The sequence below is a fragment of the Botryllus schlosseri genome, chromosome 6, assembly GCF_051294905.1.
Source record: "Botryllus schlosseri isolate E-star chromosome 6, Bs_hap1, whole genome shotgun sequence".
Classification (NCBI taxonomy): domain Eukaryota; kingdom Metazoa; phylum Chordata; class Ascidiacea; order Stolidobranchia; family Styelidae; genus Botryllus; species Botryllus schlosseri.
This window is the reverse complement of record NC_137241.1, coordinates 27,394,902-27,418,946: the sequence shown is the minus strand read 5'-3', so window position 1 is coordinate 27,418,946 and position 24,045 is coordinate 27,394,902. Positions and strand designations below refer to the sequence as shown.

General features: G+C 41.0%; 1 protein-coding gene and 1 long non-coding RNA gene across 3 annotated transcripts in view; one reads left to right on the top strand and one right to left on the bottom strand.

The window, feature by feature from the left end:
* The window catches only part of LOC145441931 (uncharacterized), a 110,028-nt gene extending 90,567 nt beyond the window's left edge, over positions 1 to 19,461 (top strand). The window contains exon 2 of the long non-coding RNA XR_013915917.1: positions 18,803 to 19,461. This is a non-coding gene — a long non-coding RNA (uncharacterized LOC145441931). The remainder of the gene's footprint in view (positions 1 to 18,802) is intronic.
* The window catches only part of LOC145441917 (glucosidase 2 subunit beta-like), a 109,138-nt gene extending 85,836 nt beyond the window's left edge, over positions 1 to 23,302 (bottom strand). For both annotated transcript variants that reach the window (XM_080319872.1, XM_080319873.1), the window contains exon 1: positions 23,293 to 23,302. The gene's annotated coding sequence lies outside the window, so the exon portion shown is untranslated. The remainder of the gene's footprint in view (positions 1 to 23,292) is intronic.
* Positions 23,303 to 24,045: the final 743 nt, after the last annotated feature.

Here is a 24,045-nt window from a genome sequence, read left to right as displayed (position 1 = left end):
TAGCAGTAAGAGACCGGATTCGGGTCGACAGTTGTATTTCCAGGCGACAGCAATATATGGCCATATGCGTAAATTCGTTGTAGCGATATGAAGATGTGTTGTGTACGCTTGTCTCTTCTGAGATATCACGCGACCGCAAATAATGATCTGCTTACTGAACGATCACGAGATTTATTCGACTGAATTCTTTGGGTTTGACTACACTACCTACTGCCTCTGGCATTCGAGGAATGTGTCGGCGGTACTATCTCGTTATGGGTACGAAGGGACAGAGATATCTACTCTACATACTGCAAATAAGATCGTTTATTTTGAGAGCATTCCTCCGAGGTTACAACGATTTGAAATCCATTTGCTTTTCCCACGATTAACGTGCGTCTTACGATGTGTGAGGCCGTGTTAAGCATACGCTATGTTTATCCTAGTGTCTATTAATACCATATTCATCAGTTTATTAATGATTTAAACTTTTCAAAAACACAACAAGATTGCAATTAATGATTCGGTTGTCACGGCGTCGATTGGCATTCGTGAAGCGATCTGTTGTTGCCGATAGTTGCTGAAAATTGTTATGTAACGGTTCTGTAGTCACGATGATTCAGTACAGTACTTCAACAGCATTGTTTGAGTTGCTGGTCGAGTGAAGCAACACCGTGACTCTGCAAAACTAGTCGTCACATGATCGGAGTCGAATAAATAGTACCGGGCAGATTCCGCCAGTGTTTTTGCGGGCTCAAAAGACAAATTTGATCACGGGTTGGTGCGTTCTTGCTTTACCATTCCCATGGAAATTACAATTGTTATCACGAGCCACGGCTCATATGATTGCGATACGACCATATACCATAGATGTAACTGCTATGTCGATTTGTTTCCTCGTAAAATATATATGCATGTCGCATGACTTTTTCACGAAATTATTATCCTATATCAACCAAGATACTAAAATTGATGAAGTACGGCAGTCATGTTTTCCACTCTAACCATACTTAGAACCTGCAGTTCCACTTGAGACAGCCAATCGATCAGAGCGATGAATCAGGGGTTTGCTTCATTTTCGCCATAAATAGTCCGATTACATCAGACGAGTAGTAACAAGCGACCGTCACTACGGAACTGGAGTGCAAATCAACATACGGCACGTGTCAAAGTCAATGCTCGTAAATCTTTCAATGTATTGATAATAATCAGGACTCTTTGTGGCCACGTGTAATTTTTGACGCGTAGATAAATAATCCAAATCTTCATGACCAGAATGACATAACTTGAAGATTGTGTGATTATGGAATGTGGTATGTGTCACAGTCGATAGTGTGACGCTGATAATGTTTGGGAAACATAATATCGATATTACGATCAATACGGATTGCTCAATACTTCTCATGCTCGGCAGCTGCATTCATCAGTACTGCAATGCAGTATTGCAGCAAAACAGTATTGCATTGCATTCCGTTTGTCTTTGATATTTTGCATTTGAATTCAGATAAATATACACAGTGCCTATAAATTACAGAGTAGATTGAGTAATCGCACCTGAAACATCGTACTGCTCTATTTTTCCTGGTTTTGATACGGGGAATCTTGCAGAGTCGTCACCGGGATTCCCATAGTTACGTATTACTATATTTGAAAGCCATGTAGTAATCGGTAGAACGATTTTGAAATAATATCGCCTCCGGCGTTACGGCGTAGCTTTGAGAAAGGCTAATATTGCAACATCTTGTTTTTTACCAATCACCTGTCCAACGAAAATCTGCCGCGCATATTTTTACAACTCGTGATTCGGAGGGCATGCGCTGATCTCGCATCAGAGAGAGCAATGTGGCTGGGCGTGACATAATCGCGTGATGTCAGTAACTATACGTCATAAGCTATTCCGCTCTCGTAACAAAGCGGAGGTGACCTTGCTGCCTTGTTGGTCGAGAGTCTGTAGTTAGGAACAGCAGTACATACTAGACCAGTGGTTCCCAAACGGTGGGGAATTCCCCACTGGTGGGGAATTCGATGGTTTCTGGTGGGGAATAGACGCATTTGTTCAAAATTATATACAGGACAGTCTACGTATTCACGGAGACACATGCGCAATTACCGTTACCAGTTAACTGCTCCGGAATGTATGTATCGAAAATTATATTGCGTGTTGTTCACAGAACCTCATATTTAACTCTGGATGGCCAATGATGGCGACACAAACGCATACAGCACGACTAGTTTGACGTGAAATAACGCTTTCGCGAAATTTTGAGCGTTACTGGTATCGGTTCACAATACGTTTTACGTAGCAGTTATAGGCGATTGTCTTGCGTACTGGTGTGGTTGTGTGTCTTGCGCAGCAGTCAAACCAGCAGATAGCTGCTCTGCGATGACAGAAATTCTTGGTATTGAGGAACAGAACCGTATCTGCCGCACCCCCAACCCCCTATTGGGGGACAGGCGAGCTCGAAGGGGCCAAAAATTATTTCGTGAATTAACATAAATTGAGACATTTTTTTGAAATTTATGCCACTTTTTTAAAAAAAAATCGCGTTATTTGCCCGATTTTTGCCGAATATCTGATTATTGGGTACCCTTCCCCCTCAAAAATACGTAGAATTTATAGAAAGGAAGACTTCGGCGTCAGCCATTACTGCGCCACGATGCACCAAGGCATATGAAGTTATTAGGCCATGTAGCATGCAACTCCAAGAAGTGTGCCAGAACGATCAGCAGCGAGAAGACCTTGCCAGTAAAGCAATACCAATTTGAAATCGTGTGTGCCTTTTACTTTTGGCGATTTCCATATCTTTTGACACAGCAGATATAGGAGGTCACAAAATAGCATAATGTAACGAAGTCAATATATCAACGGGTGCACCCGAAGATGTTCAATTCTTATTTAGAGGTCTTACCTTTTCCAACACACCTCACTCAGCTCTACCGGTAAATTTGATTATGTGAGCAGAGAGGGGATAAAAAATTGATAGCAACATATATGCAATTCCCAATCATATTGGCTGATTCAAACACGAGTTATAAAAATTTTTCGCGCTTCGCGCGTTTAGCCGAATTCAGGCGACGTACTAAACAGTTGACCCAATGTAGCTCATAAGTTGAAGGGAAGAAACGTACAGGCTCAGCGGGGCTGAGGGGTTTCGGGCACCAATACCAACGTTTTTTGGTAGGCCTGACAAAGTCCTGTTACGGTCCTGGTGGGGAATGAAGGCTCGGAATAAATCTGAAGTGGGGAATGCAGACAAAAAGGTTGGGAACCACTGTACTAGACGCATATAGTCTACTCTACTGTACTTGTGTCGTAATAATATAGCCATCGCAGTGTCGTCGCGTTGAATATTCCCATTGCTAGGATATAATTTTGCAACCAAACGATTTCGACATCTGCCGTGGATCTGCACGGAATGATCTCTTGTTTGATTGTTGGCAACCGCTGAAATTATATTTTCCTGACGTCAAGTATAGCGAAATTGTTGACATAATTGATTAAAGCCTTGGTTACTACAACATATTATTGGCTAACCGACGTGTTGGTGCTACTGCGGATTGTGAATACAGATGTAGTTTACTTATAATGTACACATGCTCATTGTTTACCTAATATGGAAACATTGATTTTTGAGGCTGGGTTTGGCGCATATTCGGATGTCTACACGTCGAAACGTCGAGAATTGATTAGGAACTGGCTTATTACAATATTTATTGCCCACTTATATGGCTATATCAACCGTCTAGGTTTGGCCATGGTTTGACATAACAGTTTCGAAATACCATACTACCAATTCGTTATTTTCCTAGGAATTAAATTTTCATGATGCTGATAACGACCTGTTCAGAAGATGTCGTAATTAACGTCATTTTCAGGTTGATGATGCGCTACACAATATCTAGGAGCAGCTTGGGTATTGGTTTCTCAAACTTATTTGTGAAGTCGTGCGCTATTCCATAGCCATTTGCATAACGCGTAGTACTATGCCATGAGTCAAAACATATCATTATCATCATCGTCATCATTTCTTTATTAAAATTTTCATCGAATCAATACACCACGATATTGTGATCAATGAAAAGAAAGGAGGGTGTCGAAACGATTTGGAGTGGTCTTTTAATCAGACACCCAACACTTTGGTGCAGTGCAGGAACATAAGAGGCACACACAATGTATGAGTCAGGACATGTGCATTGTGCATTGTGCATGCAGTGACCCAAGCTCTCGGGTGAATTCTAGCTAATATGTAACGCTGCTCGCTCATTGAGATCACCTTTGATCTTACCTTCTGGAAAACGCATTTGTCTAGTCACGGGTACCACATTCGCTTCCTTGTACAAAACATATGCATCCGCTTAAGCGCCTTTATCCGAGCAAGAAATAAAACTTCCTAAACGCGCAAAGGTCGTTCGGCGGCGTGTAACTTACAGCAACAAACTCAGTCGCACACAAACAAGGGAATTTCCCGCGCCATACCAAGCTTCTCGATAAATAGCTCGCCGCCTAAATTTGACTTGCGTAATGTCGACCGATATTTCGTAATACAGAAACTGCCTGCCCCGACACCGTCTGCTTTCCAAGTCATAATCGCACAATGATGGTTCGTTTTATTCATGTCACGATTAACACCAAAAGTACACATGTTTAGGTCAGTTTAACACGAACATGAACGTCACTATTACTCAATTTTCTTACGCTATTACTATATTCTTTAAGAAGTACAGCAGTCACTGCGAAAATACGCATTTCGTTTGACAAGATAAACGACTAAACGCCGTATAGTTTACATCTAATACATGCAGTATCGAACTAACGGAATGATGAAACAGGCGAACAGTTCGCCTTCAAACGGCATGAAGCATGTCACTATATCACATGCTAGTAAAATGAAACATACACCGATCAAAATACGCAAAACAGTATAGCAAGCGATGCGATGCGATGCAGTTTCCAATGGAATTAACTCCTCCGTCGTAGATTTTCTTGAAGTAGACACGTCGACACGCGTCGAAATGCTTTTTTCTCCGATTTTTTGTATAATTTCACAGCATCGAAAATCTGCAAGGTCCGTGTACAGAAAAAGCTAAGGAACAGGATATCCTCTCCTCAGCCGTTTGAGTCCTCGAGGATTACCCAATAGCTAAATCTGAATTGGAACCGTTGCGAGACCTTCCGTCCTCCTCTAGATCCAATTCATCGCACCGGAGAATCTTCATTTTCTTCTCGTTTACGAGTTTGAAGTTTTTGTAGAAAGATTTTTGATGTCTTCTCATTTTTTGGTTTATATATAGATGCTAATATTGCCGGAATTGACCTCGGCATCAACACAGTCTTTTCTGTAGTTGAAATGAAAGTTTTCTTTTCTTGGCTTGTAAATCCGCAAAGATCGCAATTGTCTGACGCAGTCAGACTCTACTGACAGTGTAGGCCCATCTTCGCGTTAAGTTGCTCGGAGTGTATACCTTAACGACTGAATGCCGAGAGAGCGCGAACATCATATTTATAGCGAGAAAGCGTTGCGATAACGAAAGGCGCCGGGAATTTACCGGTCTCATGACAACCACGTCTCTCGTATTTCGCCGGCTGGTATGGCGCAATCGAATCTTTTCGCGCGCTACTGACTTATCCACTGTAGTGCCCACTTGCCCAGTATACCGATGTTTTGGGATGCATTCGACATCACTAAGTTACGCTACATTGTGGTTGCGGTGTTACATACCTTACAGCAGACCTGGGCAAAGTGCGGCCCGCAGGCCACATGCGGCCCGCGTAGCCATTCTGTGCGGCCCGCGAAAGGTTGCTTGGAATTCAAAACATAAAACATGCTTTTTGAATGACTAAAACCATAGGCTGTATCAAATGAACAGGAAATTTGTTTACGTCGCCACGATTACGCTGCCTACGTACCTGGCATGCGTAATCCAGATTCAAAATAAAGGCATAATCTGGGAAAGTATGAGTAGCAATTGAAGTCACAAGAAATCACTCTTTTCATATAGTTTAGTTCAAACCTTCCTTGTTGCCATTGTCACATTACGCATTATACGGTATGTGTTTCAATTTGTTATTATGTGATATGTTTCCAAATATCTATTTCGTAAAACAAATCAATCAGTGCTCGCGATTACTCTACGACTCATCATATCTATCACCCATAAAGGATTAACGGGCATGCCAAAAAAAAGGAAGCCGAAAACTGAAATTCAAATAAAGTTTAGGTTTAGAATTTAGAGCACTAAATATTCGCATACCGGAGTCAGGGGTAAACCCGTCCTTTCAGTTTTCGCCGAGCATGTCGCAGAGATTAATGATTATAATTTTAAGAATCAGAAGGTGGCGAGAAGCCGAAGTTTATCGAAAAATCTTTTCGCGCTTCGCGCGATATACCCAAGCTTATAGTTTGTGCTCTGTGTACTGTCCGACTTTTATATTTCACAATTCTCTCATCAACAGCCATATAATCTCCCATGTCATCAAACTATCCGTTGGTATTGCTAGCATTCTGGTTGCACTTTTTAATATTTTGTGATATCATGATAAGGGGTGCGAAATTGTTCACTATCATAAAGGGAGGCGTGCCTAAAAAAGTTTGAGAACCATTGTTTTAGAGTCTTAATAGAAGAATGTGAATATAGGGGTTTAAAGAGAGCTAAACTGTATCATGTTTAACTTTGTTTCGAATCCTCACAGCAAATAGATATTTTTTTAATCAACCACATTTATTAACAATGTAATTTAGAAATAAAATTTAAAATATACGATGGATAATATAGCTAAAAATTTTCACTCGGCCCGCCAACGTGTTTCTTTTTCAAATTTGGCCCGCGCAGGAAAATAATTGCCCACCCTTGCCTTACAGTGTGTGGTTAGCGGACGCTAGTGTATTTTTGCACAATTTTAATCTTAAAACTTCAACAATCATAACCAATAAACCAATGATGATAACCAAGAATGTGAATACTCTTTGATGCTGACGTGGCGAAGGCTTGGCTAAGGCCGGTCACGGGTTTACAGACAACGCAAATCCAGCGACGTGGCAAACAAATACCTTAACCGTCGCGTCACATTGTATAGGGTTTTACAGGGATAGAGTTTCGACAGGCTACGACGAAACTCTACCGGTGAAGAACCCAACCACTACACAGTAACTCTACCTATGTTTTTCCTCCTCGCATCTGGTCGTGTGCACTGTATTTAAATTAAATTCCTCATCATATCAAAACATCACGTTGTTGTCTTGGAATATATTCCAGGTTTGGCGTAAGTTCACAACAAATGTACATAGCAATATAAAGGTTATGCATATTGTGTATATGTAGTCAAATTTCGAATCGCAAACAGGTGCGGTTGTTTACAGCATCTCATGTCAACCCTGGAGATGCCGGGAGAATATTTGTCTTCGTGGGGTTCTCCAAGTTTGATTGCCGCAGCTAGGAAAAGATACATTAATTTCATATCGCATACCAATGCTAACGATCGAAGGACATTTCTCTTAAAAGCTGTATCAATTCAGCATAAATACTGGCATAAATATCACAGTGAAACTGAAGAACTGCCGGGCATTTTATGTGTTCAATGTTATACATCGTGTATCGCTACTTCAGTCTCGGTTTCGGGACGTATTTGTTGCCTAGCTGTTCCTCGGCTTCGATCCGGTAATACCCGCAGAGAAATAGCAGGCTTCGCTACGTATCTATAAGTATTCTCTCCTATACAGAAGACAATTGAGAAAGTAACTTTAGAAAGTATTCTTTAACGGAATGTTTGAAATAAGATACATTTGTGGAATCCTTTTAGGGACTCGCCGGTACAAATGGTGGCGTAAAAGCTACATGGTAGCGATCGTACACGTTACGGACACCTATTGGAATTTGTATTCGTAATACAGCGATCGATTTGTTGAATACATGTTCCGTCGATTTGGAATCAAGTAGTGTTTCGGGAAAGATAATTTATTAAAATCTTTATTTGTGTTCTTCTTGGATTGGAAATCACAATCTGAATGATAATATACAATAGTAGAAGCCAAATTTGTTGAAAATCAGATATAGGATACTCAAAACTTTACAAAGGGCATGGAAAAAAGATTGGACTATTATGGAACGTTACCATATAGGTGATGAGCAACAAAGTACGAATACTTTTTTGGTTCACTCAAGTAGATTTTGCCTATACTTGGTTATGCTTTTAGACTACTTCTACTTGGCAGTTTTAATTTTTAGGCCTGTATTACTTACTTACTTACTCACTCACTCACTCACTCACTCACTCACTCACTCACTCACTCACTCACTCACTCACTCACTCACTCACTCACTCACTCACTCACTCACTCACTCACTTACTTACTTACTTACTTACTTACTTACTTACTTACTTACTTACTTACTTACTTACTTACTTACTTACCCTAACCCGAAACATAGCCCTGAAATTAACCCTTATATATATCCTAACCTAAAGCCTAACCCTAACTCAACCATAAATCCAACCCTAACCTACCCCTAACCCGTAATTTAACCCACATGCTCATGTGTCGCATGCCAAATTGTCGCACGCCGAAGTGTCGCATGCTGTAATGTCGCATGCTCATATGTCCACGGACCAGCTGTATGATGGGTCCCCACTTGTATGTTTGTCCTTCACGAAAGCTTTTAGTACTATGTATATAGTTATTCGCCTTGGTGATGACTACATGTTTCATTTTGATAAACAGTGAACTAACTAATAGCGGGGTTACTAGTAGTTACTAACTATAGGCAACCGATATTGCATCGGTAGGAAAGTCAACAGGCGACTAGAACTCTGTTCAGTTGTCTGTTTGATGGTAGCCAAGACAAAGATCGAAAGGTTTAGACGTTTAAAGTCAAGTTGATCTCAACGTATTGAACATCCTGCGACTGATTGCCCTATGCCCACTTATTGATCGCGAGTGAAGTACCCTTCAATAGGCTCCGTTTCGTCCTCAAGAGTAGCACAGCGGGGTCGCCTTCGCAACCGCGGGACATAATAATCTCCGCGGATATGACTTGTACATCAACTGAGAGGTGGTCCTTCACTTTTACGATGAGTCATAAAAAATGCCGCCGTGAAACCAGTTCTCCCCATGTCGCGAATACCGTTTTACGAGTCGACGGGCATAATTCGATATCATCAATTGTTTGTTGACTTTGATGCTTTGATGGTGATTTTGAATTGAAGTCAGTGTCATTGATAATAATTTTTAGCGCTATCGTTATATAAATCGAGCTTCTGAGATAATGACCGAAGACACTTCACAGCCGTGGGGTCGTCTATTAAAGGAAATTATCCTTTTCATGTCGGTGGTCCTATCCGAAGAGTGTTTATATTGGCGGATACAGGATAAAGGATTGACGTCCACGGTAGCGTATATAGATTTATATCCGGATGGGCTTCCATGGAAACGTGATCCACTTGAAAGACACTTGTCGGGTTTCCTACAGAACTACAGCAGTTGACCTACACAGAGGCTAGATGTATGTTAGGCTACATGACAACATGTGGATTGTTATGGTGTTCGGAAACTAGCGTCTCGAAAAAGATTGTGATAGATTATGTATCCTGGTGTTGATACCACGTAGTAAAATCCTGTTGGAATTAGCAGCCCATCTTACCCAACCTCGCGTCACAATTGTACTTGCCCAAATGTGAGTGGTGTCATAAATGTCCATATTCAATACAATCTTTAATCATCACTGTATCATAGGTATTGCAGATTTTTATATATATATATCATCATTTACAGCAGTGGCTCCCAACGCTGGCGATTTTGAGAGTTAGGGGGGGGGGGGAGAAATTGTTGAAACGTTCTGTCAATACTTGACGTGAAAAGGCGTTTATCACAACACTAATTTCACCTTTTTATTTGGGATTCGAATAAAATAATATTTACGGTGGGCACAACTATAATAAATAATTCAAGAATTGGCCACCATAAATACTATTTTATTCAAATCCAAATTTTTCGACTGCAATAACTCCGCTTCCAGTGGTTGGAATTGAGTCAAATTTGGTGGACATCGTTTCTACAGACATTTAGACAACCAAACACTTTGACGGGGCGAATAAAAAATTTTGAATTTGTATTCAAAAACAATTTTTCTATAATAAATAGAAACTTTCCTCTCCTGTAGCAATGCGGCTACTGGTTGGGATTGAACCAAATTTGGTGTGTAGGCTTAAATTAGCTAACCTAACAATTTTATCAAGTAGCCAGTACAATTTGAGAAAAAAAGTCATTTTTGAACACGGACAGGAACGTCTATACTAGTGGCTCCCAGCGTGGGTGATATTACCCCTAGTGGGCGATTATGAGAAGAAGAAAAAAGGAGGCGAAAATACCAAAGGGGGCGACTGCGGAAATGTTAGAACATCGAGTGAAATATATTTATAATTAACACGGTCAAAAGATGCAAGTGAATATGGCCTTGCATATGGTGCGAAAAAAGGTAAAACGGTCAACTCAACGGAAAGTAGACGCGGAAACCGATTTTCGGAGCACCTACCGCCTCGGAAATGGCCTTTTTAAAAGTAAATTCACCAGCCATCAGAGTTAGGTGAATAAATTTCCCGATTATATGTCCTCTTTTTCGGATCCGCAAATATGGTGGGCGAAAATTGGAGTCAATATTGATAAGGTGGCGATGAGTTGAAAAGGTTGGGCACCACTGAGATATAGGAAATAATTACGCCTGACAAACATTATTTTTAACGAGGATTGCTATGTCCGAGAAATATATAGGACTGACTGGACCATGTCCGAGAATACTGCTGGGGTTTATGAGACGGAGGGATTATAGGTCCGATCTGTAAAAATCCCCAACTTATAGGGAAATCGATCTGCAAACATGTCATTATGCGCAGGCAAAAATCCTGCATCGGTTTTTAACTGTGTAGTGTTATCAATAATGTCACATTTCCGTGTTCTCATCATCAGGAATTGATATATTTGGGGATATTAATCAGTGTATATAATCGTTTGAAGTATAATTTACAGATCAGTTCAATTCATGGTGCGACTTACCAACTCTCTTTCTGGGAAACTTGGGAGAATATCCGACCGGACAAATAAGTTACATGCAACTCCTACAGCAATTATTGTCAACGGGGGATCCGAGAAGCATTTTCAGGGGGTCCGCGAAACCTTCAAATTTGCAAAATTGTTGATAACCTAATTTGTATATTTTTAAATCGAGAAGCAGTTTCGTTTCATAACTTATAAAACTTCAGGAATTACAGAAACAGATTGGCCGTCTGAGAGGAAATATTCTACTGTTCCAATAGCCTACCGATACAAACATATTGCTATTTACAGGTGTTTTGTTGGGGTTTGGGAATAAATTTGTTAGCAAAAATCCATTTTCTCCTGTGAAATACATAACCGTTATTCCAGAATAACATCAACATGATCCCCTACATAGAAATGATTATAGGCTGGACGTTATGTTGGTGCCATATATGTTGCGATCATATACCCAAATGCGTCGTCGGAATTCGGAATCGTTACGCGTGATTATTACATTCGCCACCACCTATCTCAGTGGAAATTAACGGATTTTCGGCACTCGTTCATGTCAAACCGACGTCGTGGATTTTCAAGACACGGTCGTGTATTTCACGAACTGCAGCTACAGAATTCGCTTTGAAATGATAAAATTCTTCCCAATTTCTACATAAATAGTATGATGTTTTTTTTTCAAGAAAGGTCATTTTTTTGCAATTTATCCCTTTAGCCTAGACTTAATGTTTGCACAAGACAGATACGATGCTTGCACGATAATAGAAGTAAATTTGAAGTGAAACTTGGGGGAGCGGTTCGCGGGGGTCCGTGACGATCCAAAGGGGATCCGCAAAGACAAAAGGTTGAAAACCACTGCCCTACAGTGTTAAGCTTAACGGGATGCGAAAATAATAATACGCAGCTCCGACACTGGAATATTATATATAGCTAGGCTTACACCCCAATCTTTGTCGACTGCTGTGGATTTCAAGGTCGAATCCCGATGGTTAGTTCATATGTCACTCGACAGAGATGGTCAAAGTGGTCAATGCTGGTACTAAAGTATAGAAGTAGAAGTAATGGCGTGAGTTTCTACTGAATCACAAGTAGAAGTAATCACTTCGAATATATGTCAAAACTACTTCAAGTAGGAGTAGAATATGATGGGCCGTAAACTTCACAAGTAATTGGCTCCATAAAGTAGATTTAGTCCATGGATCACAAACCTTTAGCAAGTAAATTCGGTGATGGGTACTTTTGGAATTGCAAGGGGCAGCGTCCCCATGACTAAAGCTAAATGACTAATGACACCAAATGAGTGAAATCGTCGACACTATCTTCAGTCAACATATCCCGAACCGCGTTTACTTTACAGAACCCAAAGTGGTAAAGTAACTATTGTTGCCTACTGTTAAGTAAAAGTGGAAGCAGTCTACAAACACAACCACTTGTGGGAGTAGTAGTATAAGTAATCAAAATGTACTTGAATAGCCTACACTACTCAAAAAGAGGGACCGCTCGTTAGTGACCACTTCCGTGGTCCTCTAGACGCTCAAAACAAAGGAGGCTAATGCATCGCTACTCATGGCCTACCAGCAGGCCTGTTTATTTTTGGATATTTGGTTTTATTTTTGGAGATTCTCCAAAAATAAGATTTGAAAACATCCAAATATAAGCTTTTTTTGGATGATGTTTTTCCAAGTTTTTTAGTGAAATGCATGAGTCAGAGCAGTGTAAATACTGTTAAAACAACCAGGAAACTCACAAACACACACAAAAACAGCATGTGTGTGCGGGAGGGGGTCTCCGAAACGCTAAAAGTACTTCCACTTACTGGAAGGATCAGAGGCGACACGACAAGGGTTAAAGAGGCGGCATGGTATGAAATCGTGCGAGTGTGGTGCGGGCGGGATCTTGTGACGTAGGCCGAATACCGCCACCTCTACAACAATAACTTCGTCCACACGATGATGGGACTGAATGGCTACCTCCAACGGCAACAGGACTTGATCCAGGAAAAGAAAAGTATGTGCCCCAAGTTTGTAGACACGTGTTGGTTGTCAATTAAGAAGATGACCACTTGGTTGCCTAGACACCGTACCAAACTCCTCGGGGTTATAAACGATAAAAGTCCGGCCTGTGCACCTCCGCTGCATTGGTGGATCCAACTTATCATCCTCGAGTGCATGGCCACAGAGCTGAGCACTACCGTCACAAAGATTCAGGGACTTGGTCATCTGATCGTGGAGCATCAGGATGAGCTCCATCGCCTGGTCGAACGCCTTCGAGCTCGGTGCCCGCTGAGGACTGGGACAATGACACCTGCGGCAAGGAATGTCCTCTGGTCAGAGGGTGCTGGAATTTCAAGTTCACTGAGTCACGCAATTTTGTGGAGGGTCAGAGTGTGCACTGTGCAGTCCTCGACCTTCTCGAGAATATCGACGAAGAAGAGAAGCAGTCCACGTTCGAGGCAGCCAGGATCCTTATAGCAGGGCTCATCGACGGCATAAAGAAAATTGAAGTTGCCGACAATGAAAGGGTTCTGCCCTGTCTACCACATCAAGTGGTGCAACCTCGTAGGCAGGACAGAACAAACACTTCTTGCTCTTTTAGATTCTAATAATATAAACAAGAGTGATACATATATGTAAGCTACTTTATTTGCAGATCAGTGAATTGATCGACAAACACCGGGGTGGGCTGTCGAACAAGTGGACACCTGAGTAGATACAGAATATCGAAGACCAATTCCAATCCATGTCTGTCTGATATAAAATGGACGTCACTTTCAAGCGCATTATTGACGAGCGACAGTTCTTTGGACCCACATGGCTCGATGTTTCCCACAACTGCGACGGTCGAAGCCGATTTCTCGAAAATCAACTGGGAGAAAGGTCTCTACCAGGCGTCACCAACTGATTTTTATTTGGAGGGCATTCTCCAGGCCAAAGACTTTGTGACGAATATTAGACAGTTGGATCAAATTCACTGATGATGTCGATGTGTTGAAGAACATGAATACATGATACTAACATACTTTCGGTGAAGTTTTCTATGTATTATTAGGGCTAAAAACACCTTCATTTCTTATTTTTGGAGATTCTCCAAAATTTAATTTGAAAACATCCAAAACTAAGCTATTTTTGTTATTTTTGGAGAAATCCAAAAATAAACAGGCCTGCCTACCAGTGATAAGCATCGGATGGACTCGGATAGCGTTCGGGCCGGATTTTGCAACATTTTGAGACAGTCGGATCGGATTCGGATTATATTGCAGATTATATTGCAGATTTTGTTTCGGATATTTTAGGATACTTGTAACTTTTGCTTCGGATAATTTTGGATAGTTCTGACCAAAAGTGACTTTTGATTTCAAAAAATCGTCCGTTCGACAACCTAACACGGAAAGTAAACACGTTCTGATAGGACTGGTGGCACCCTAAAGCTCTTCTGTCAAAGGTCCAAGTAAATATAGATCAGTTAACCCTAACCTTAGCATTTGTAAAGACTACTCTGCTCAGATGTACAATTAGGACTATTCGCAAAAGTTATTCGATTCGGATTTTTCGGATTCTGGACCGCATTATTCGGATTCGAGTGGATTTTTGGTTGGGATTGTTCGGACCCGGACGGATAGTTCATCATAGACTCAAGATGTAGGACGGATACGGATTCTCAGAAATCAGTATTAGCTCATCACTGTGGCCTACTAAAAGGCCATGCGCTACTAAATTAGTTTGCTTGTTACTTTCGATCTCTGCCAGCTGCAGCCAGACCTCAATGAGTGATTTGTGACTTTTCAATATACAGTTGAATAATCCGGACAAAACACATGTGATGCAAGTCATATATCATGTAACGGTGTAATAACAAACAAATAGCATGACACTACCGCGGTAATTCGAAGAGTAATAAACTACGCATAGTGTATCCACGCGGGCGTTCCATGCTTCGATAGCTCATACCGGATGCATGAGTTCATTGGTTTAATTTCCGTTGGTTATATAACCACTAGGGTTATGTAATATGCATGTTAGAAGTGGATCCCACGCGACTATAGGGCAGTGAAAAGGCGTGGACATTGGTGACACACATAGTGATCTGTGAATATGTTGGGAGAATTCTAGAAAACGTATCGGCAACACCATGTCGGCCACATAGGGACCAAAATACCTGTGAAATTCTTTTGATTGTCTGGTTCTCGCGGCGTTACAACCTTATGAAAACACGCCCAACCTCGATTTAAGAACATCATCTATTTATATACGTGATCATGCCCGCCACTGTAGTGACTTCGCAGATGACATTTGCTATCAAGAAACATACCATTTGCCGAGAATAATCCGGATTGGGCAATAGTGGGTATTTGATATTGATCTGTAGAATAATCGTGGGATTGCTTCCTACAGGAAAAGTGTTTGCGGTGTGATCTCACGTGATACTAGTGATTTGAAACATGACGCTGCGATACTGCAAAATAATATTAAACTATGGTGTGTTCTACCTAGCCCACGTTGCCAGTACAATTGTTTATGTCAATACGCATCCAAAAACGCACGCAGGAGTGCTTTTGCATTCGGAGTGCGTCACCAACTACGTTCGCAGGAAGTAAATCACATCATATCAACAAGCACTTAATGTTATGAGCGCAGTTGGTCTCGGAGTAGAAGCTTCGCAACTGTGGGTCGCAGAAATACTTTCACCACTGTAAATCTAGGACTGCTGTATGTAAAGAGTCGTAGAAGTTTCTAACAAACGACAACGATGAGACAGCTGGTCATCCGCCAGTGTCGCAGTTGACCTATAATATAAGCTCTGTCTTTTCCGCCACCTAACGGCCAAGACGATAAATTGTAAAATAACTTCCTAACATTAGTAGATGATTGCCTCTTTGCATAGCAGTAGCTTACGTTTCGTCATTCAAAATTATGACAACAAACGTTTCTCATGGTATAGCTAATTACGTTAGTAGCATTGCATACTGTAATATCATTTTATTCGCGAGTGGTCATTTATGAATAGTGGTGTTCATTGTGGGAAAGCGGCTAATACAAACTTCACACAAGAGTGTACGGAATCAGTTCGGGGGAACCATTCCGACAGCGTCAACCATATTGTATTCAATTCACCAATGCTCAAGCTCATCGTTACTCGACAGGCAGGTTTGCACGGTCTCTACTCTAGGGCTAGGAAACATATAGAGCTTGGTAATATGTAATCGTTGAGCAAAAATGAAATTATTGATGTCGAGTGGCTGTGACCAGCATCGCGAGAATATACTTTCTAGCACTGCATCAACAGTAGAACACAGCGACTTTACGGTGATTCTTCATTTCTACTGCTACTCAAAACAACATCTTTTTCATTAACTCTGTTTCACGCAATCTGTAAATCTTCATGTTGAATTGTAACAGAGTTTATTGATTCAATGACAGGCGAAGTTAGTGGTGCTCGGCAGTCGGCACCGCTAATATTTTGGTTGGAGTAGGCAGCTGGCAGCCAATGGCTTTGTTCTGTGCCAACATGTTTGGGCGTGTTCGATCGCGTATATTTCTAAAAGTTGCGCAATGCTTTGTCTCGTAGTAAATCTGGTTGTGTCCGCAGGCTGATGTGATAGTAAATGGGTTAAAGCTTAATAAACACGTTATATAATCTATACATACACAAAGAGGTGAGTCTTGCAACAAGTTGGAAGATAATATTGGTCATCAGACACATTACTAATGACTGTATTCAAGACAAATAGCAACCAATTCATTGAACACCTCGACAGCCCCTCAATACGCCCATTCGATTATTATGTTCATGCAAATGACGCATTGTGACCTTTCAATAACACCAGGAGACCATGGCAATGTCGATGTATGTAGAAGTGTAGCACTGTAAAAAGTCCTGCGAAATTTATAGGCGTTTTACACTGCATAAGACACGACACTAGTGGTATTAATATGTTTACAGTAAACACCTTCTGTTTGGTAGTGAGTACCAAGATTTCATATTGAATATGTGTTGTGTAAAGCATGAATTTGGTGATTGAGATGGTATTTGGTTGAGTTTTGCAGCTAGCGAAAGTAGAACATCTAGTTATCTCAATGAAATGGCGATTCACGTATGAGAGACATACCCAAGGCACTGTTTGGGATTATAATTCACGCCGACTTCGCAATAGATTTTGAAGCACGTCCAAAACATATTTACTTTCAAAAGCAGAGAACATTGACGGGAGCTGGACATTGGCAAATCCTCGGAAAAACACGGTGTTAATACGACGATTACGCCACGTAATTTGAAGTTCACCTACCCCATCCTAACGCATGTAGCAATGCCTGCAGTAATAATATACGCAAGTTATAACTAGGGCTGGGCAAAATCGAGTAGCTGAGTGATTCGATTCTGAATCACGTAATATGCTTCGAGTCGAGTCGAGTAATCGAGTATCACTCATTATGACGTCATAACTGAATAAAATAAGTCAAAGTTCAAATATGTACCGTTTATGCCACCATAAAGAATATAATGCCTATTATACATCTCATAAATGATACTTTGGTATTATTTTGTCCATCCGATCTCATTCCACTTGGTGAAAATTCTGTGGCATAATCATGATTTTGGAAATGTGCTACGTCCAGTAACTTTCGTAGCTTTGTACTATATGTTTCGTATGCTACGATACCGCCAATCAAGGTTTCAAGGCTTCAACTGTGAAAATGAGTATTGAAACTATAATTCTCGTTGATAAATTAACTTTCAGTGGCGAGGAGCGTATAATTTCAGTACTCGAAAAAATCGTATTTTACTACTCGACTCGAATCATTAAAATTAATACTCGATTCAGATTCGAGTACTCGAATCATTTTGCCCAGCCCTAGTTATAACCGAAATAGCCCGTGTGCGCTAACGGTGTCGCTTCGAATAGGACATAATCGTCTAGAAATTGCGATCACCGGAGGCACTCAAGCGAAACAAAACACAGCACTCACTAATTTACTACATCCTGGAAATCCATAAGCCCAACACGTGAACGTAACATGATACGATCATAGTGTCCTATATGGTGTCGACACAAGCAAATCGCACGGTTCAATGAAATTGTATCACGTCACAGTTTCCATTTGGCTACAGGCAATTTGACGGTGATTTTTGACCGGCTTGCCGAGCATTAAATTTGATGAATCGGGTATCAATCGAAAGCTGACTCTGCACTGATTACGAAAATATAAATTTTATTCCGCTCGCGGCCCTGGGACCCCCACAATCAGCACCCAATTATTCATTGTCGAGTAGATTGGCAGTGTGACGCAACAATGATGTCTGGAGAAACGAGAGACTCGCTCAAGAGCAAGGATGCCGCCGAGCGGCGAGAGTGGGATCAGCTGACGTCGCGGCAATAGCGATGTGCAAACGCGCCACAGAGAAACGCTGCGCTGTTGATACTTTTTCTATGCGTTTCGGTACAAGCGAGCACACACCAGCCTTTCCTTGACTTGTAAGGGTAGAACTGGGTCCACGGAATGTATTAGGGCCCTACCAATTTTCGCGCAATATCCTTCAGCTGATAGAGATATGTAGGCTACGTCTAAGTAGTCTACATTGGATATGTCAGATTATTATGATATCGATTGCCTTAGCCCGCTTGTTGCGTAGGGCTCCAGAGATGCGTGGCGCTGTTGATACTTTTTCTATGCGCTTCGCTAAAAGCGAGCACACACCAGCCTTTCCTTGACTTGTAATGGTAGAACTGGGTCCACAGAATGTATTTGGTCCCTACCAATTTTCGCGCAATCCTTCAGCTGTTAGAGATATTTCTAGTAAGAAAAATATACTTTCAAGTAATAAGATTCACTCAAGACAGCAAATTTAGATAATGTAAAGATATCATATTGTAGTAATACAACTACAGTGTTGAGTTTTCACTCTAGTCCCCATAAGCACCACGTCGGTGACCTTGCCAAATTCCGAGAAGGCAAAAAGTGCAAACTCTGTTGGGCCGAATGGACAATGGACATTCAGTTATTCACAGATGCGAAAAAAATACTGCAAATCCGTATTACGTAAGTTACATTAGGAATATACATACAGGCTACATAATGAATATAATTCGATCTGTGATACCACTGTATTACTTTTGACGCAAAAGGTCCCCGGCATTCAAAAAAACTATTTGGTGATTGAAAAATGCTAAACCAACTTCCAACGTCAACGTTTATAGTGATATCAGATATGTTCCAGTGAAAAACAAAGGTATGAATTTGGTGGTAACATTTTGGAACCATTTGGCAGGTATGGCCCGCAAGCTTTCTAGTAACGGATTGAATCCGGACAGCGATACCAGTCTAATTCGACACTCCTGCTGTTAAACTTTATTCAACAATCAACATTTTACCTGCTGCATTCGCGGACCAAGTCCTACCCATACGGATCAAATAAAAGCTTGTAATGTATGCTCATGCTCAATGCTCCCTGCTCACACTTGACCATAAAAGCGACTATAGAAAGTATCGACACCCGCCATCAACAGCGCGACGTGTCTCTGGAGCCCTACGCAACAAGCGGGCTAAGGCAATCGATATCATAATAATCTGACATATCCAATGTAGACTACTTAGACGTAGCCTACATATCTTTATCAGCTGAAGGATATTGCGCGAAAATTGGTAGGGCCCTAATACATTCTGTGGACCCAGTTCTACCCTTACAAGTCAAGGAAAGGCTGGTGTGTGCTCGCTTGTACCGAAACGCATAGAAAAAGTATCAACAGCGCAGCGTTTCTCTGTCGCGCGTTTGCACATCGCTATTGCCGCGACGTCAGCTGATCCCACTCTCGCCGCTCGGCCGCATCCTTGCTCTTGAGCGTGTCTCTCGTTTCGCCAGACATCATTGTTGCGTCACACTGCCAATCTACTCGACAATGAATAATTGGGGGCTGATTGTGGGGGTTCCAGGGCCCCGAGCGGAATAAAATTTATATTTTCGTAATCAGTGCAGAGTCAGCTTTCGATTGATACCCGATTCATCAAATTTAATGCCCGGCAAGCCAGTCAAAAATCACCGTCAAATTGCCTGTAGCCAAATGGAAACTGTGACGTGATACAATTTCATTGAACCGTGCGATTTGCTTGTGTCGACACCATATAGGACACTATGATACGATCGTTGTTGTATACACGCATCCAACAAAGATATATTGTAAGTCTGTATAAAGCGGTAATACGAATTGTATGACCTCTTTAACGAACCCTGTTGACAACAAACAACAAAGACCGATACTACTACGGCTTTCCAACAAAATCTCGCAATAGCGATTTGGGCTGATAGGTGAGCCTAATGTTATTGGAAAACCAACACAACATGCGTTAATAGCATTCGGGGATGCGTCTACTAAACTTTATACGCAATGGCAACTATAGCAAACACTTGATATCATTAGTGAGATATACCAGCGGTAATTTGTCGCACCTTGTAAATGTAGTACCATATCAGCCAGACCCATAGCATAAGCCTTGACTTCGAAATTGATGTAACAATCAGCAGTGTACCATGTGAATGTAATATCATATCCGTCAACCTCATAGCATAATTTTTGCCTTAAAACTTAACGTATACAGCAGTGCACTGCACAGTGCACTGTAAATAGGATTGCATTTAAAATAAATGGTTGTTTTAAACACTTTTTAAAAGAACAGTGTTTTAAACAGAGGCCTTTTTTCACAAAACAATTTGTTTTAAAGTTGTATAATTATGCCACAATTGTGTAAATACTTTTCAAAAAACATGTTGTATGAGCCTACGGACGACTACCACCCTATAGTGCCGACGTACACGATATGGGATGGTTGGAAACCTCAAAATAGTCGGCTAAACAGCTATAGTACGTAAATATATATATCGTCAAAGGCGCTATATTTACCCTATACTTTCAATGGTGAGTGTGAATCCACTATGACGTCACAATTGAATATTGGTGACATCATGGCTTAAAAAACAAAGAAAAACACTAAAAAACATGTTTTAAACAAGGGCCTTGTTTTAAATATGTTTGTTTTAAATGCAACCCTAACTGTGGATATAGAAATATTCACCCTAAATGCTACAGACCACAATAGCAATGGACAATATCAGCCATAATGATTGGGTAATGTTGGATAGCCGTGATTGCTGGTTATACTGCAACACAACAGTGCCTACATAAGAAGACCAGAACAATCTAGTACTGCTAATATTGCAACCGGAGGTGTGGCAAAGCCAGTGGCTCCGTCTCCCGCCTGTGCCACGCCAGCACATTCAGACAAAGGCTGCTTGCTATATTCTGCAGCAATAATTTCCCTCTTGTTATCCACGAATTCGCTACCTGGTCGTATGGAGGTGATCTTTAGACACAGCACGGTCCCTGTTTGGAATCACTGAAACAAAAGAAGCTGTAGAGAGCTTTGCGCGACACCATCAACAACCGTGACGGTGGCGGTACGCAATGTTTTGGTGCCGTCACTACAAAGGCATTACTATATCGCGTAGGTAAAATACATAATGGCGGCAATCGAGGTTTAAATGAGTCAAGGATGGTCTATAATTCTGAAGTAACAGACGCAAAAGGTTACACCACGAAACTCATTCTGATCGCCATATACCTGAGATTGATGCTGCGAATCAAATTTAATCGAATATCTAGGCAAGTCTACCCATAAACAAAAAGCAAATACTGTTTACAATTTGTATGTTGTATATATATCATTGTTGTCATTGCTTGGCAGTGGATAGCCTATTTCCCGAGTTGAAACTTTCAAATACTGTGGTTTATCACTGGATTCAGAGTTCAGACTTGTCCTGGAAGAGCCATGAGTCACCATAGAGAAAAATTATACCACGTATGCGACATGTTGCGCATACGCCGCACATACACCCATCTTTCCGAACTTAGTGTTGACCATTCGTTTCTTCTCAATTTTCCAATCTATGCAGTACTACATGGCATTCTATACTGGGGGGTCTCAAGTACCCATGCACTGTCAGTACTGCAAGTCCTACAACATCGGACACTTACACGCAACTTCAATTGGATTACTACCAGCGGAGGTATTGAAGTTACCGAATCGACTTCGTCTGTATTCAATGGTGTCATGTCTCTTCATCACCCATCTAATTTTCGATGTAGACTATTTCTCATTGCGTTTACAATTGTACAGTACATGCCTGTTTTAACACTCCCTTCCCTTTTTACTATATTTGTAGGCTATAGTGATAGTTTGATTGATTGATTTCACCATGTAATTTCGACTCAATTCTGTCTTTTCATTGTATTGCAATCTTGTGGTTGTTTTTCTTATGAAATTCTCTGAACAACACAACTGTTCGTTCTACTTCGATATAAATAGATAGTCATGCGCGGAAAGAACTTGTAAGTTGGAATGTCCACAAGATAGCAAGTTAGCGAGCGTTAACTCCACTACCGGTGGATGACTAATTAATTTTTCAAGAGTTGCCAATGAGTATATTGACGCTTTTAACGTTACTGATTCTCGAACCGACGAATGTTTTGGTCTCCATGGCGATATTACCAACTGCCTTTAATAATAATAACATCATTAGTAACATGACTGCGATCCGTAACAACTACAACTCTTCGGATGAAATGTGTGTTCTCGTTAGCAATGCCGCATGCTCTTTGAGGAGAATCTCGTAGGAACAGAACTTCTATAAACATTTGAATAATACATCCATATATAAATTTCGGTTTCAGAAGAGCAAACAACACCAAAAAAATAACGTTTGCGCGTTTCGCGAGTTTACTGCAGCATCTTCAAACGATGCAGAGCACGCTAACCGATTCCAAGAATCGACAGGAATAGGTACGACATTTCGCACATTATTAGCATTCAGCATATAGCAAATACTGCTAACGCCCCCTTGTAAATACACCAAGCCTCCGACTGTGAGTGTCTTTTCTTTTAAATACCTATTTTATATCGACACGCGAACACAGCTGTCAAATGGCGACTGTGACGTATCGTAGCCAATAGGATGCTATACCACTCACGCACACCCCTGCTCTGTTTCCAACGGATCTCAGACTGTTTCGATTTAAAAAAGAGATTTTTACATAATACAATATCTGAATAGCTTCTTGGAGGTACAGATCTACAATATGCAATTGAGTAATATATTCATTGAAATAAACCGAACAGAAGTGAATTGGAGAGAACTTTCTCTACCAGTTGCTGACGATTACTCCTGACGAGTGTCAGACGAAAATATTCGGGGTTATTTCGACGTCAGTATATATTATTCAACTGTGTAATACAACCTAATGCAAAGGAGTCGAATTTTCATTTTCCCCACTCGGGTTGCATAAAAGACAGTGGATTTGGTGTCCACCTCCTGCTCATGTCCATGTCCAATGTCCATGCCTGGTGATCGCCAAGGAACATAAGAAGAAGTGCGCTACCAGTCGCGTTAATGCGAATTACCTGACTAGGTCTGATACCAAATGTCCATGCATTATAACTACTACAGCGACTCTGTCTTCCGGAAAATATAGGAACTGTTCAGCACAGTCCTATTGAACTCATTTTATAGAAACCTTGGTTAGTTCACACTATACCATATAATATATATGATAGGCTTACCATACGTCCTCTTTTAAGAGGATTTGTCCTCTTTTTTGACTTTTTTTGAAAGTGTCTTCGGAGGACGCCCTTTTGTCCTCTTTTTTGAGATTTTGTCCTCTTTTTTGAAAATTTAGGTCAGATTTAGAGCAAATTGCGAGTGATATGCCGCAAATTAGTGCAGAAGTGAAGCTCCGGCGGGTATTTCGGAGGGAAAAGCGGTGATTTCAGCTCTGAGCGAAAAGAAGACCTTTTTTTCTTTTTCTTTTTTAGTCACCCACCCGGCAATGTGGAGTGAAAAACGTGATTTTGAGCTCTGAGCGGAAGTGAAGACCTTTTTTTTTTTTTTTAGTCAACCGATCATGAAGTGGGAAAAATTTACCGGTTTTTGAGAATTCTTCTCCAGTTTTGCACGTCTGAAATTTCTGAAAAAGTGTCCTCTT